General features: G+C 38.1%; 1 protein-coding gene and 1 pseudogene across 1 annotated transcript in view; both read left to right on the forward strand.

Annotated features, from left to right (window-relative positions):
* The window catches only part of LOC103598396 (FAS-associated factor 1-like), a 180,344-nt gene that overhangs the window by 81,286 nt on the left and 85,781 nt on the right, over positions 1-13,277 (forward strand). The window lies entirely within an intron of this gene.
* On the forward strand, positions 2,694-4,670 carry LOC103598395 (annotated as a pseudogene).

Genomic DNA, 13,277 nt, shown 5'->3' on the forward strand with positions numbered 1-13,277 from the left:
GCTCCTGCGCCTCGCTCAGCCAGTGAGCGGGAACCGGTCTGTATGTGGGATCCGAACCCTCGGGCGGGAGCGCCGCCGCGCTTCCCAAGCGGCGCACTTATCCAGTGCGCCACCGGGCCGGCCCCGTGGACTATATATTTTTTTAGCTATGGGTAATCTAGAAACCTCGGATAATCAAGTGTTGGTGATACTTAATTCCTGGTTTATTTATTATTACATTCATTTGTTTACTTATTCATTCAACACTAATTTATTTAGAATCCTCTATCCTGGATGCAAAGATTACTCCCTTCTGGCATAACCTCTCTGATTAACTTGTGTCTGAGCAGTAGCTCAGTAATTATCACAATCCACATGTTAAGAGATCAAACTTCCAAGGCAATTACACCATTCTCATTTCTTTGGTAAATCTAAGAATATATTAGTGGAACATGGGCAGAATATGCCAGAGGGGCATTCTAGGCTTACTTTAGAGGGTTCTGACTTGGGATTTAAAAACTTCACTGCCATAGCACAGAGAGGGTATGCTTATTAGCTCATGGCAGCTTCTTTGTTGCCAAAGGAAATTGTTGGCTTTGTAGTGTGCTGCATGGAATGTGTAACTTTTTTCTTTAAGCTTTGTCTTACTTTGTCTTACTGTTTTCAGTAGTCCACTCCTTTTCCTTTCCTCTGTTTACAATATCACCATTGTAATACCAGTTCTCTTTGAAGAGCTAACAATGACAAACAAGATATAGATTCTGGCTTCTGTTGCTGTTTTCGGTAAAGTAGACATAAGTCATCACAAGACACACAGAGAAAAAAAAAAAACAATCTCTCTGTATAAAAACTAAAGCAAAGCTTGCTTACAAAACAGACCATTTTTAAAAGGATCTTTTATTCTTTTAAAAGATACACACACACACACACACACACACACACACACCTGCTTTCTAAAGTAGGAAAACTACTCATTGGTCAATACAGTTGTCCCTCAGTATCTATGGGGGATTGGTTCCAGGACTTTTCGTGGATATCAAAATCCATGGATGCTCAAGTCCCTGACATAAAATGGCATAGTATTTGCACACAACCTATGCACACCCTCCCATATACTTGAAATCATCTCTGGATTAATTATAATACCTAATACAATATAAATGCTATACATATATTTGTTATGCTGTATTGTTTAGGAATAAGGACAAGGGGAAAAGTCTGTATGTGTTTAATAGAGACAAAATTTTTTTCCCACGTATTTTTGATCTGTGGTTGGTTGAATCCGAGGATGCAGAACTTTGTTATGCTGTATTGTTTAGGAATAAGGACAAGGGGAAAAGTCTGTATGTGTTTAATACAGACAAAATTTTTTTCCCACGTATTTTTGATCTGTGGTTGGTTGAATCCGAGGATGCAGAACCCATGGAGATGGAGAACCAACTGTAGTTCTGTTAGAAGAGTTTTTGCTGATGTAGTTGTGTACAGATTTATATGTGAGATACAAAAATTAAAAAAAACGAAAAATGCAGTATTTCTAAACACCAAAATTCCACTGAAAATGCAAAAGTTATAGATCTAATACTCAGAAGTAACTTTGAAGAGAAAGGCTAACCGCATTAACTGTTTATGATTAGGACACTAAATGGATAGCTAAGTACACTATACATGCTTTTCTGTAGGTAGTTACTTTCTGCTCAGAAAAAGCGTTCTTTATCTAGTGATTTTTCTCCATAGTTAGGTCCAGATCACAGAAGATGATAATTTCTCTCATCTCGATTTGATATTCATTTTATAAATACACCTTATTTAATATATAGCTTTTACCATATTCCAGACACTATGTGACACACTAAAAACACAGCTGTGAGCAAGGTAGACAAGGTCCTTGGGCTTACAACCCAGAAATTCCAATAAAGTCTATCAAGTGGTCAAGTAGATGAAACTCAGGGAACACCTAGCCAGAGTGAGCCACACATGCTGTACAGGCAACTTGATGTGGTAGTGCAAGAGCACACAGAAGGGCTCTTGCATTCTTCCAGTGCAAGCTACAAGGCAGGTAGAACAGATAAGAATGAAGATAATCACAGTCACTTTTTGAGTTCCTGTTGCATGCCAGGAATAGTTCTGGTCTCTAGGGCAGTGTTTCTCAGTGTGATTCTGAAGTACTGGAATACCTGACTATCTACCATGGTTCCTAGGCATTTAGGTGTGAGCAATCACTAAGTCAATTTATATCACATTTTGAAATGTAAGGTGTAAGCTGTGATATCCCTCCAAATCCTATTTCATTCATCATATCTGTTACAATGTCTTAGACTACTTATTGATATCAGGATTGCAATGGTTGTTTTGTCTTGGCAAACATCCATTGAACAGGGACAGTTGACTTTGGTGTCTGAACTTTCATGTCATTCACATGTTATTGTTAAATTACATTCACTTTTCCTTGCTTAAATTAGTTATATTATATTCTTAGTCTCTCAAAATTGATCATGGCTCAAATGTGGTTCATTGAAGCATAAGGGAATGATAAATATAGTATAATAAATACTGCAAACTTGTATAATAACATAGTTCAAACTAGTTCAATATTAGTATAACATAATTCAAGAAACTTCAGTGTTAATATAGAAGATGGGCTCAGTCTTCAAGGTGTCGGTGTTCCATGGTGTTGGAATCTTCTGGCTTGTCAGTCTGTGCATGTGTGCACAGACATGGCCTCAAACAACTCTTCCTAACAAGCAACTCAAAGCTATGGGGCCTACCCACCCAGCCTGGGCAGCGCTGCTCCCAGCAGAGCAATCAGCCCTAGGACAGCAGAGTTACATTGGTTATGGCCAGTCAGCATATACTTAAAGCTGTGGCCAGAACAGCTATGGTTCTTCTTATGGACAGACCCAGAATACAGGCTAAGGCACTCAGTTGGCTCCCCAGGGACATGGCTCAACTGGTGGCTATGACAGTAGCCAAAGTTCCCAATCATCCTACAGGCAACAGTCCTCCTACCCTGGCTGTGGTCAACAGCTAGCTCCTGGCAGTACCTCGGGAAGTTACAGTAGCAGTTCTCAGAGCAGCGGCTATGGCGAGCCCCAGAGTGGGGGCTGTGGCCAACATTCTGGCCATGGTGGACAGCAGCAAAGCTACATGTAGCAGTGAAGTTCCTGTAATCTTCATGGATGGCAGAGCTGGTACAACAGTACCAGCCGAGGTGGTGGAGGTAACTATGGCCAAGATAAGTCCTCCATGAGTGGTGGTGGTGGTGGTGGTTATGGCAATCAGGACCAAAGTGGTCATGGTGGTGGTGGCTATGGGGGAGGCCAACAGAATCATGGGGGCCGAGGCAGGGGCGGTGTTGGTGGCTACAACCGTAGCAGTGGTGTCTGTGAACCCAGAGGTCACAGAGGTGGCCATGGAGATAGAGGCTGGCATTTGTGGAATTGACTGTGGTTGCTTCAGTAAATTTGGTGGCCTCAGGACCAAGGATCACATCCTGACTCTGAACAGGATAATTAAGACAACAATACGATCTTCATGCAAGGCCCGGATGAGAATGTTACAATTGAGTCTGTGGCTGATTACTTCAAGCAGGTTGGTATTATTAAGACACACAAGAAAATGGGACAGCCCATGATTAATTTATACATACACAGGGAAACTAGCAAGCTGAAGGGAGAGGCAACAGTCTCATTTGATGACCCACCTCCTGCAAAATCAGGTATTGACTGGTTTGATGATAAAGAATTCTCTGGGAATCCTATCAAGATATCATTTGCTCTTTGCCAGGCAGACTTCAAGCAGGGTAGTGACGATGGAGGCTGAGGGTGAGAAGGCTATGGAGGCTGTGGAGGTGGTGGCAGTGGTAGTGGTAGCTGGGGAGGATTCCCTAGTGGAGGTGAGGGCAATAGAGGACAGCAACAAGCTGGGGACTGGAAGTGTCCTAATGCTACATGTGAGAACATGAATTTCCCTTGGAGGAGTGAATTCAACCAGTGTAAGGCCCCTAAACCAGATGGCCCAGGAGGGGGACCAGGAGGCTCTAATATGGGGGGTAACTATGGAGATGACTGTCAGGGTGGCAGGGTAGGCTATGATCGGGGCAGCTACTGAGGCCATGGTGGGAACCATGGGGGCTTCTGAAGGGGCCAGGGTGGTGGGGACAGAGGTGGCTTTGGTCCTGGCAAGATGGACTCCAGGGGTGAGCACAGACAGGATCGCAAGGAGAAGCCATATTAATCTGCTTCTAAGGTTCTGGAACAGTTTTTCTTCTTGTACTCAGTGTTACCCTCATTACTTTGTAACCTTCCAACTCCTGAACACCCACAGGTTTTTTTGTTTCAGATTACATAATTGTAACCATACCTCTGTTTCACATTAAAAATCATCGTTTTGGTTTAAAAATAAAGAAGATGCCAAGGCAGCTGGCTCTGACTGATGATTTCATACTAGTTACCATGAAAGAAAACTTGATTAAGAAGTGGGGCTGGCTCCACCCACAGGACCCCAAGCTACCACCAGGTGAGTCCCCATCCCCAAGAGAGACCTCAGCCACCAACAACCCCCGGGACCCAAGGCAGCAACAGGCAGCTGAATGCCAACAAATCTCCCTGATATTGCTCCAGACACCAGGGTAGAAAAAGTAGACTGCTATAGCCTTTGCCACAGTGACTAAACACCAATGGAGATATACTAGAAATATGAAAAACCAAGAAAGTACAAGGCCACCAAAGGAATATAATAACGCTCAAGTTCTAGACCTTATAGAACAGGAAATCCTTGAAATAACTGACAAGGAATTTCAAACAGCAATTCTGAGGAAACTAAATGAGGTACAAGAAGACTCAGTTAGAGAACACAATGCAATGAAAAAAAGTATACAGGACCTGAAAGAGGAAATGTACAAAGAAATCAATGCCCTGAAAAAGAATGTAGCAGAGCTTGTGGAGCTGAAGGATTCAGTCAACAAAATAAAAAACACAGCAGAGCTTAACCAGCAGGCTAGAACAAGCAAAAGAGAGAATATCTGACTTTGAAGATGGTTTGTTTGAAATAACACAAGCAGACAAAGAAAAAAAATTTAAAAAGTTGAAGAAAATCTAAGAGAGATAACAAACAGCCTCAAGCACACAAATATCCGAATCATAGGTATTCTATAGGGGGAAGAAAAAGGAAATGGCATTGAAAACATATTCAACGAAATAATAGCAGAAACCTTCCCAGGTATAGGGAAAGATACAGGAGGCTCAAAGATCTCCTAACATATTCAACCCAAAAGGTCCTCGCCAAGACATGTTATAGTCAAATTGGCAAAACTCGAAGACAAAGAGAGAATCTTAAAAGCTGCAAGAAAGAAGTATCAAGTCACTTATAAGGGAAGCCCTATCAGACTAACATCAGACTTTTCATCAGAAACCCTAAAATCTGGAAGAGAATGGGATGATATATTCAAAATACTAAAAGACAAAAATTTCCAGCCAAGAATACTTTACCCAGCAAGGCTATCTTTTCGGAACAAAGGACAAATAGTATATTTCCCAGACAAGCAAAAACTGGGGGATTCAGTATCACACAACCAGCCTTACAAGAAATTCTCAAAGGGAGTACTGGGTCTGGTACCTGAAAAACAGCCATCACTACCATGAATACTCAAGATAGAACAAAACCTACCAGTAAAATAAAATGTTAACAATAAAGAGAAAAAAAAGATTATCCACTATTCCAAGAAACCAACAAGCAGAGAAGACAATCAGTAAATCAGAAAGAAAGGAACAAAAGATATTTAATACATCCAAACAAAAATCAGTATGACAGGAATAAATCAATACCTTTCAAGAATAACTCTTAATGTAAAAGGTTTGAATTCCCCACTCAAAAGACACAGACTGACTGATTGGATTAAAAAGATGGATCCAAAAATATTCTGCCTTCAAGAGACCCTCCTCCCCCATAAAGACACACATAGACTAAGAGTGAAAGGATGGAAAAAGATATACCTTGCAAACAGAAATGAAGAAAGAGCTGGAGTAGTTATTCTTGTATCAGACAAAAGACTTTAAACCAAAAACCATTTAAAAAGATAAAGAAGACCAATATATAATGATAAAAGGATCTATCCAACAAGAAGACATAACAATCATAAATATATATGCACTCAACATCGGACAAGCCCGATTTATAAAGCAATCACTATTAGACCTAAAGAAAGAGATAGACACTAATACCATAATAGTTGGGGATCTGAACACACCATTCTCAACACTGGACAGATCATCTAGGCAAAAAATCAACAGAGAAACACAGGACCTAAACAACACTTTAGAGCAACTGGACTTGGCAGATATATACAGAACATTTCATTCAACAATGTCAGAGTATTCATTCTTTTCTTCGTCACATGGGACATTCTCCAGGATAGACCACATGTTAGGTCACAAATCAAATCTCAACAAATTCAAAAAAACTGGAATTATCCCATGTATTTTTTCAGAACACAATAGATTAAAACTAGAAATCAATAACAAATGAAACTCTGGAAACTATACAAATACATGGAAATTAAACAACATTCTACTTAATGACATATGGGTCCAAGAAGAAATTAAACAGGAAATCAAAATATTATTGAAGCTAATGAAAATAATGACACATCATAGCAAAACCTGTGGGATACTGTAAAAGCAGTACTAAAGGGGAAATGTATTGCACTAAATGCTTACTTCAGAAGAATGGAAAGATGTTGCCATCCACAACCTAACACTTCACCTTAAAGAATTAGAAAAACAAGAACAATCCAAACCCAAAGTTAGTAGACAAAAAGAAATAATTAAGATCAGAGCAGAACTAAATGAAATAAAAACTCAAAAAATGATACAACAGATCAGTGAAACAAAAAGTTGGTTTTTTGAAAAGATAAGTAAAACTGACAAACCAATATCTTTGAAAAGATAAATAAAACTGACAAAACATTGGATGTCAGTCTGGAACACAGATCCCTCTACCCTGTCCTATGCAGGTCGAGTCAGGTAAGCAAAAGAAAAACCAAGTAACTGCCGGCAAAGTGGACATGTTTTATTTCAGATGTGAGCTCCAATGGCCGTTGGTTCAGAGCCATTGTCTTCCATACCAAAAGTACACAACAGTGGCAATGAGCCAAGGGTACATGGGCACACATGTGCAGTTATGCCACTCTTACATAACTTGTTTACAACAGATGTGCTGAATCATACCCAGTTGGATATGGGGTGAGAGGGCTTGACCAAACTCCATTTTCCTCACAAAGGCTAACTAAACAAAGAAAAGAGAAGACATAAATAACAAAAATTAAAAATGAAAATGGTGATATTAGGACCAGCACTTCAGAAATACAAGGAATCATTAGAAATTACTATAAACAATTATACGCCAACAAATGTGAAAATCTGGAGGAAATGGATAAATTTTTGGACACACACAAAGTACCAAGACTGAGCCAAGAAGACATAGAAAATCTGAACAGACCAATAACAATCAGAGAGATTGAAGCTGTTATCTGTAGTCTCCCAACACAGAAAAGCCAAGGACTGGATGACTTCACTGCAGAATTCTACCAAACCTTTAAAGAAGAATTAATACCAATTCTCTACAAACTATCCCAAAAAAGTTGAAACAGAGACCACTCTCCCAAACTCATTCTATGAGGCAAACATCACCTTGATACCCAAACTAGACAAAGATACAACAAAAAAAGAAAACTACAGGCTAATATCTTTGATGAATATAGATGCAAAAATCCTCAATGAAGTACGAGCTAATAGAATACAGCAACACATACATAAAACTATATTCAACATTCATTCATGATAAGGACTTTCTATAAACTGGGTATAGAAGGAAAGTATCTCAACACAATTAAAGCCATATATGACAAACCCGCTGCCATTATCATCCTTAATGGGTAAAAGTTGAAAGCTTTTCCCTTAAGAAAAGGAACAAGACAAGGATGCCCACTCTTGCCACTCCTACTCAACATAGTGTTGGTAGTCAGAGCAATCAGGGAAGAGAAGGAAATAAAGGGCATCTAGACTGGAAAAATGAGGTCAAACTGTCCCTATTTGCAGATGACATGATCCTATATACAGAACAGCCTAAAGACTCTACAAAAAAACTCAGAGTTAATAAATGATTTCAGCAAAGTTGCAGGATACAAACAATACGCAAAAGTCAGTAGCATTTCTATATTCTAACAATGAACTGGCAGAAAAAGGAATCAAGAAAGCTAGCTCTATTTATAATAGCCACCAAAAAAATAAAATACCTAGGAATAAATTTAATAAGGATATGAAAAATCTCTATGATGAGAACTACAAACCACTTATGAGAGAAATTAAAGAAGACACAAGAAGATGGAAAGATATCCCATGCTCTTGGATTGGAAGAATTAACATTGTGAAAATGTCCATACTACCCAAAGTGATCTACAGATTCAATGCAATCCCCATCAAAACTCCAATGACATTTTTCTCAGAAATGGAAAAAACAAAGGTTGGCAAGGATATGGCGAATTCTGAACACTTATAGACTCCTAGTGGAAATGTAAAATGGTGCAACACTTTGGAAAACAGTCTGGCAGCTTCTCAATTGGTTAAACATATACTTACCATATGATCCAGCAACCCACTCCTAGTTCTATACCTAAAAGAAATGAAAACATATGTCCATGCAAAAATTTGTACATGAATGTTTATACCAGCAGTATTCATAATTAAATAGCCAGAAGGTAGAAACAACTCCAGCGTCCATTAATGGACAGCTAGGTAGGCAAATTGTGGTATGTACATACAATGGAATGTAATTCAGCCATAAAAAGGAATGAAGTTCTGATGCATTCTACATCACTGATGAATCTTGAAAATGTTATGCTAACTAAAATAAGCCAGTCACAGAAGAACACATATTATATGATTCCACTCCTGTGAAAGTCCAGAACAGAGAAAGATATAGAGATAGACAGTAGACTGGTGGTTGCTTAGAGCTGTGAGGAGTGGTATTGAGTAGATTAGGGGGATAGGAGGATGATAGTTAAAGGGTATGTGGGTTCTTTTTCAGGTGATGAAAATGTTCTAAAATTGACTGGTGATGGTAGCACATATCTTTGAGTACATCAGAAAGATAAATTGTATGCTTTAAATGGGTGAATTATATGGTATCTGATATACATCTTAATAAAGCGTTTTAGAAAAACTAAACAAAGCTCAGCAAGTTTGCTGAAGAAAGATCATGGCTATTTATATGAAAAGAATTTCACCTGAATGTCAATCCACACACTGCTTTACTAAAATGAACAGCTAGTAATTAATAACATGTCTCCCAAATCTTGATGTAGTATTGAAGAAAATAATGAAAAGTGCTAATATCTTAGGCATCTCCAAGTAGAGTCTAAAATGTTAGAGTCTGATGGATTTACAATAGGATTGTATGAGAAATCTCTCCATTTGAGTCCTTATTTGATCCAAATATTCAGGCATAACTGAAAGAGTTGACAAGCATCTGCTTCTATTCTTAGTAATCTCTAATTGGGACTCGCTAACTTATTAGAAATAAAGAAAGGAAACAGGATATAAAAGCTAACCTACAGCTCAAAGTAGGAATCATTGAACTGGATATAAATAACCTTGGAGAAATATTGCAAACAATATCAATTACCTTCTATGATAAACTATTATTGGTATTATTTAAATATTGGGTTTTTTTTATTATCTAAAAATTATGATCTTAGAAATCTTTCTAAAATTGGTGGTTTGCACATGGGCCCTGTGTTATGTGCTCAGTATTAAAGGAATTAAAGTCAATTTCTTTACCAATGAGTTACGGGAACACAAACTAAGATGAAATAATGGACTGGGAATACGCATGCAGATATTTTGTATTCATATTATTATGCAACATAATCTGTAAATCTGGTACTAACCAGACTCAATTGTTCCAGGGAAAAACATTTGACAAAATTCAACACCCTTTCATGATAAAATCAGATAATAAACTAGGAATAGTAGGAAACTTCTCAACATGATAAAAGCCATGTATGAAAAACCCACAGCTGGCATTATGCTCAGTGTTGAAACATTGAAAGATTTTCCTCTGAGATCAGGAAAAAAACAAGGATGCTTACTTTCACAATTGCTGTTTATTCAACACAGGACTAGAACTTCTAGACAGAGCAATTAGGCAAGAAGAAAAAATGAGTCATCCAAATTGGAAAGGAAGAAGTAAAACGATCTCTTCACTGATAACATGATCTCATATGTGGAAAACCTGAATGATTCCATACCAAAATATGGAACTAATATGCGAATTCAGCAAAGTTGCAGGATATGAAATTGATGACACATAAAAATCAGTTGTATTTCTGTACACTACAAGTAAAGAAACTGAAAAGGAAATTAAGAAAACAATTTCATTTACAATATAAAAAGAATAAAATACTTAGGAATAAATTTAAACAAAGAAGACCAAGTCTAGTACACGGAAAACTACAAAACATTGCTGAAAGTAATTAAGACATAAATACGTGGAAAAACATTCTCTCTTCCTGGATTGGAAAACTTAATGTTTAGATTGCTACTCAAAGTGATCTATGGATTCAATGCAATTACTATCAAAATCACAAAGGCATTTTTCAGAAATAGAAAAACCCATCCTAAAATTCATACAGAATTTCAAAGGACCCCAAATAGCCAAAATGATCTTGAAAGAGAAAAACAAATTTGGAGGATTTACACTTCCTGATTTCAAAACTTACTACAAGCCTACAGTATCAAAACTGTGTGGTACTGTATAAGGATAGAATATAGACCAATGGAATAGAATAGAGAGCCCAGAAATAAACCCTCACAAATATGGTCAGTTGATATTCAACAAAGGTGCCAACACCCTTCAGTGGGAAAGAACAGTATCTTCAACAAATGATGCTGGGAAGACTGAATATCTAGATGCAGAAGAGTGAAGTTGATCCCTTACCTTACACCATATACAAAAATGAACTCCTGAATTTAAGCACTAAAACTATAAAACTCTTAGAAGAAAACAGAGAGAATAACTTTATGATCTTGGATTTGGCAATGGTTTCTTAAACGCAACACCAAAAGCACAGGCAACAAATAGATTGGACTTCATCAAAATAAAAAACATTTGTGCGTCAAAAAACCCTATCAAGAGAGTGAAAAGACAACCCACAGAATGGAAGAAAATATTTTCGAATCATAAGTCTGATAAGGGTTTAATATGCAGAATATATAAATAACTCCTATAACTCAACAACAGAAAAACAAACAACCCAGTTAAAAAATGGGCAAAGGACTTGAATAGAGATTTCTCCAAAGAAGATATATAAATGTATAACAAGCATATGAAATGATGCTCATCATCATTAATCATTAGGAGAATGCAAATCAAAACCACAATGAAATACCACTTCACACCCACTAGGATGAGTATAATTTTTAAAAAATGGAAAATAAGTGTTGGCAAGGATATGGAGAAATGTACATTGCTGGTTGGAATGAAAAATGCTAGCCACTGTGGAGAACAATTTGGCAGTTCCTCAAAAAATTAAACATAGACTTACCATATGACCCAGCAATTCCACACCTGGGTATATACCCAAAAGAACTGAAAACAGAGACTCAAATAAATATTTGTATACAAATGTCCATTGCATCATTATTCGTAATGGCCAAAAGGTAGAAACAACCCAAATGTCTATCAACAGATGAACAGATAAAATATTTTATGTTCATACAATTGGATATTATTCAGTCACAATAAGGATCAAAGTATTGATACATGCTGCAACATGTATGAATTTTGAAAACATTTTGCTAGGTGAAAGAAACCAGACAGAAAAAGATAAATATTATATGACTCTTCAATAGGCAGTTTTGGGGGGAAAAATATTTATCTTGAATACAGTGTCTCTCCTTATCTGCGGTTTCACTTTCTGTGGTTTCAGTTACCAGCAGTCAATTGTGGTCTGAAAATTTTTAATGGAAAATTCCAGAATAAATGATCATAAGGTGGACACCATTTCGAATAGTATGATAAGAGCTTGCACCGTCCTGCTCCATCCCATCTGGATGTGGATCATCCCTTTATTCAGCATATTCACACCATATATGCTCCCCCCGCCCATTAGTCACTCAGTAGCCATCTAGATTATCAGATTGACTGTTGTAGTATCACAGTGCTTGTGTTCAAGTGACCCTTATTTTACTTAATAATGGCCCCAAAGTGCAAGAGTAATGATGCTGGCAAGTTCAGATATGCCAAAGAAAACTTGTAAGGAGCTTCCTTTAAGTAAAAAGGTGACAGTTCTCAACTTAAGGAAAGAAAAAAAAAATTGTATGCTAAGGTTTCTAACATCTACAGTTAGAACAAATCCATGAAACTGTGAAGAAGGAAAAAGAAATTTGTGCTAGTTTTTGCTGTTGCACCTCAAACGGCAAAAGTTAAAGACACAGTGCATGATTAGTGCTTAGTTAAGATGGAAAAAAATTGTGAAGAAGGAAAAAAATTTGTGCTAGTTTTGCTGTCACCTCAATCTACAAAAGTTACAGTCACAGTATATCAATGCTTATTTAGGATGGAAAAGGCATTAAATTTGTGGGGGGGAAGACATGAACAGAAAACATGTTCTTATTGATGGCAACCATCTTAATTAAACTTCATATAGGTATATAGGTACAGTATAGGAAAAAACATAGTTTATATAGGGTTTGGTACTATCCATGGTTTCAGGCATCCACTGGGGTCTTGTTATGTATACCCCAGAGATAAGGGGGGGGGGGACTACTGTAGGCAGATTCATAGGGAAAGAAAATAAGAGTTTACCAGAGACTGGAGATGTGGGGTGGGTTGAGAAGTTACTACTTAATGGGTACACAGATTCTTTGGGGGTGATGAAAAAGTAATGGAATGTTGGTTCCTCACCACCGGGGACCAACAACACAGGGCGGGAAGGGACCCCGGACCAGCCAGCGGTAACCTCTTGTGGGGCTGAGCGGGATGATGAGTGTCGCAGGCCCGATCCCCTCTGCGCTTCGGCCCCGGGGACAAAGAAAGAACACCGAGCCAGGAGAGCGGTCAAAGCCGGAACTCTGTTTATTACAGCAAGCAGGGGTTTTTATAAGGTACCAGGGGCGGGGGAGCTCTTATCCAATAGGGAGTTGACACACTGCTACCCGGGAGGAGGGGTGAGGACAGGGCAGGCGGGAAAAAAGTGCTGGGTAAGTTTTGAGTTCTTCGCTTAGTTTTCGGTTTCCCAGAAT

Source organism: Galeopterus variegatus, unplaced genomic scaffold, assembly GCF_000696425.1.
Source record: "Galeopterus variegatus unplaced genomic scaffold, G_variegatus-3.0.2 Scaffold2596, whole genome shotgun sequence".
Taxonomy (NCBI): Eukaryota; Metazoa; Chordata; class Mammalia; order Dermoptera; family Cynocephalidae; genus Galeopterus; species Galeopterus variegatus.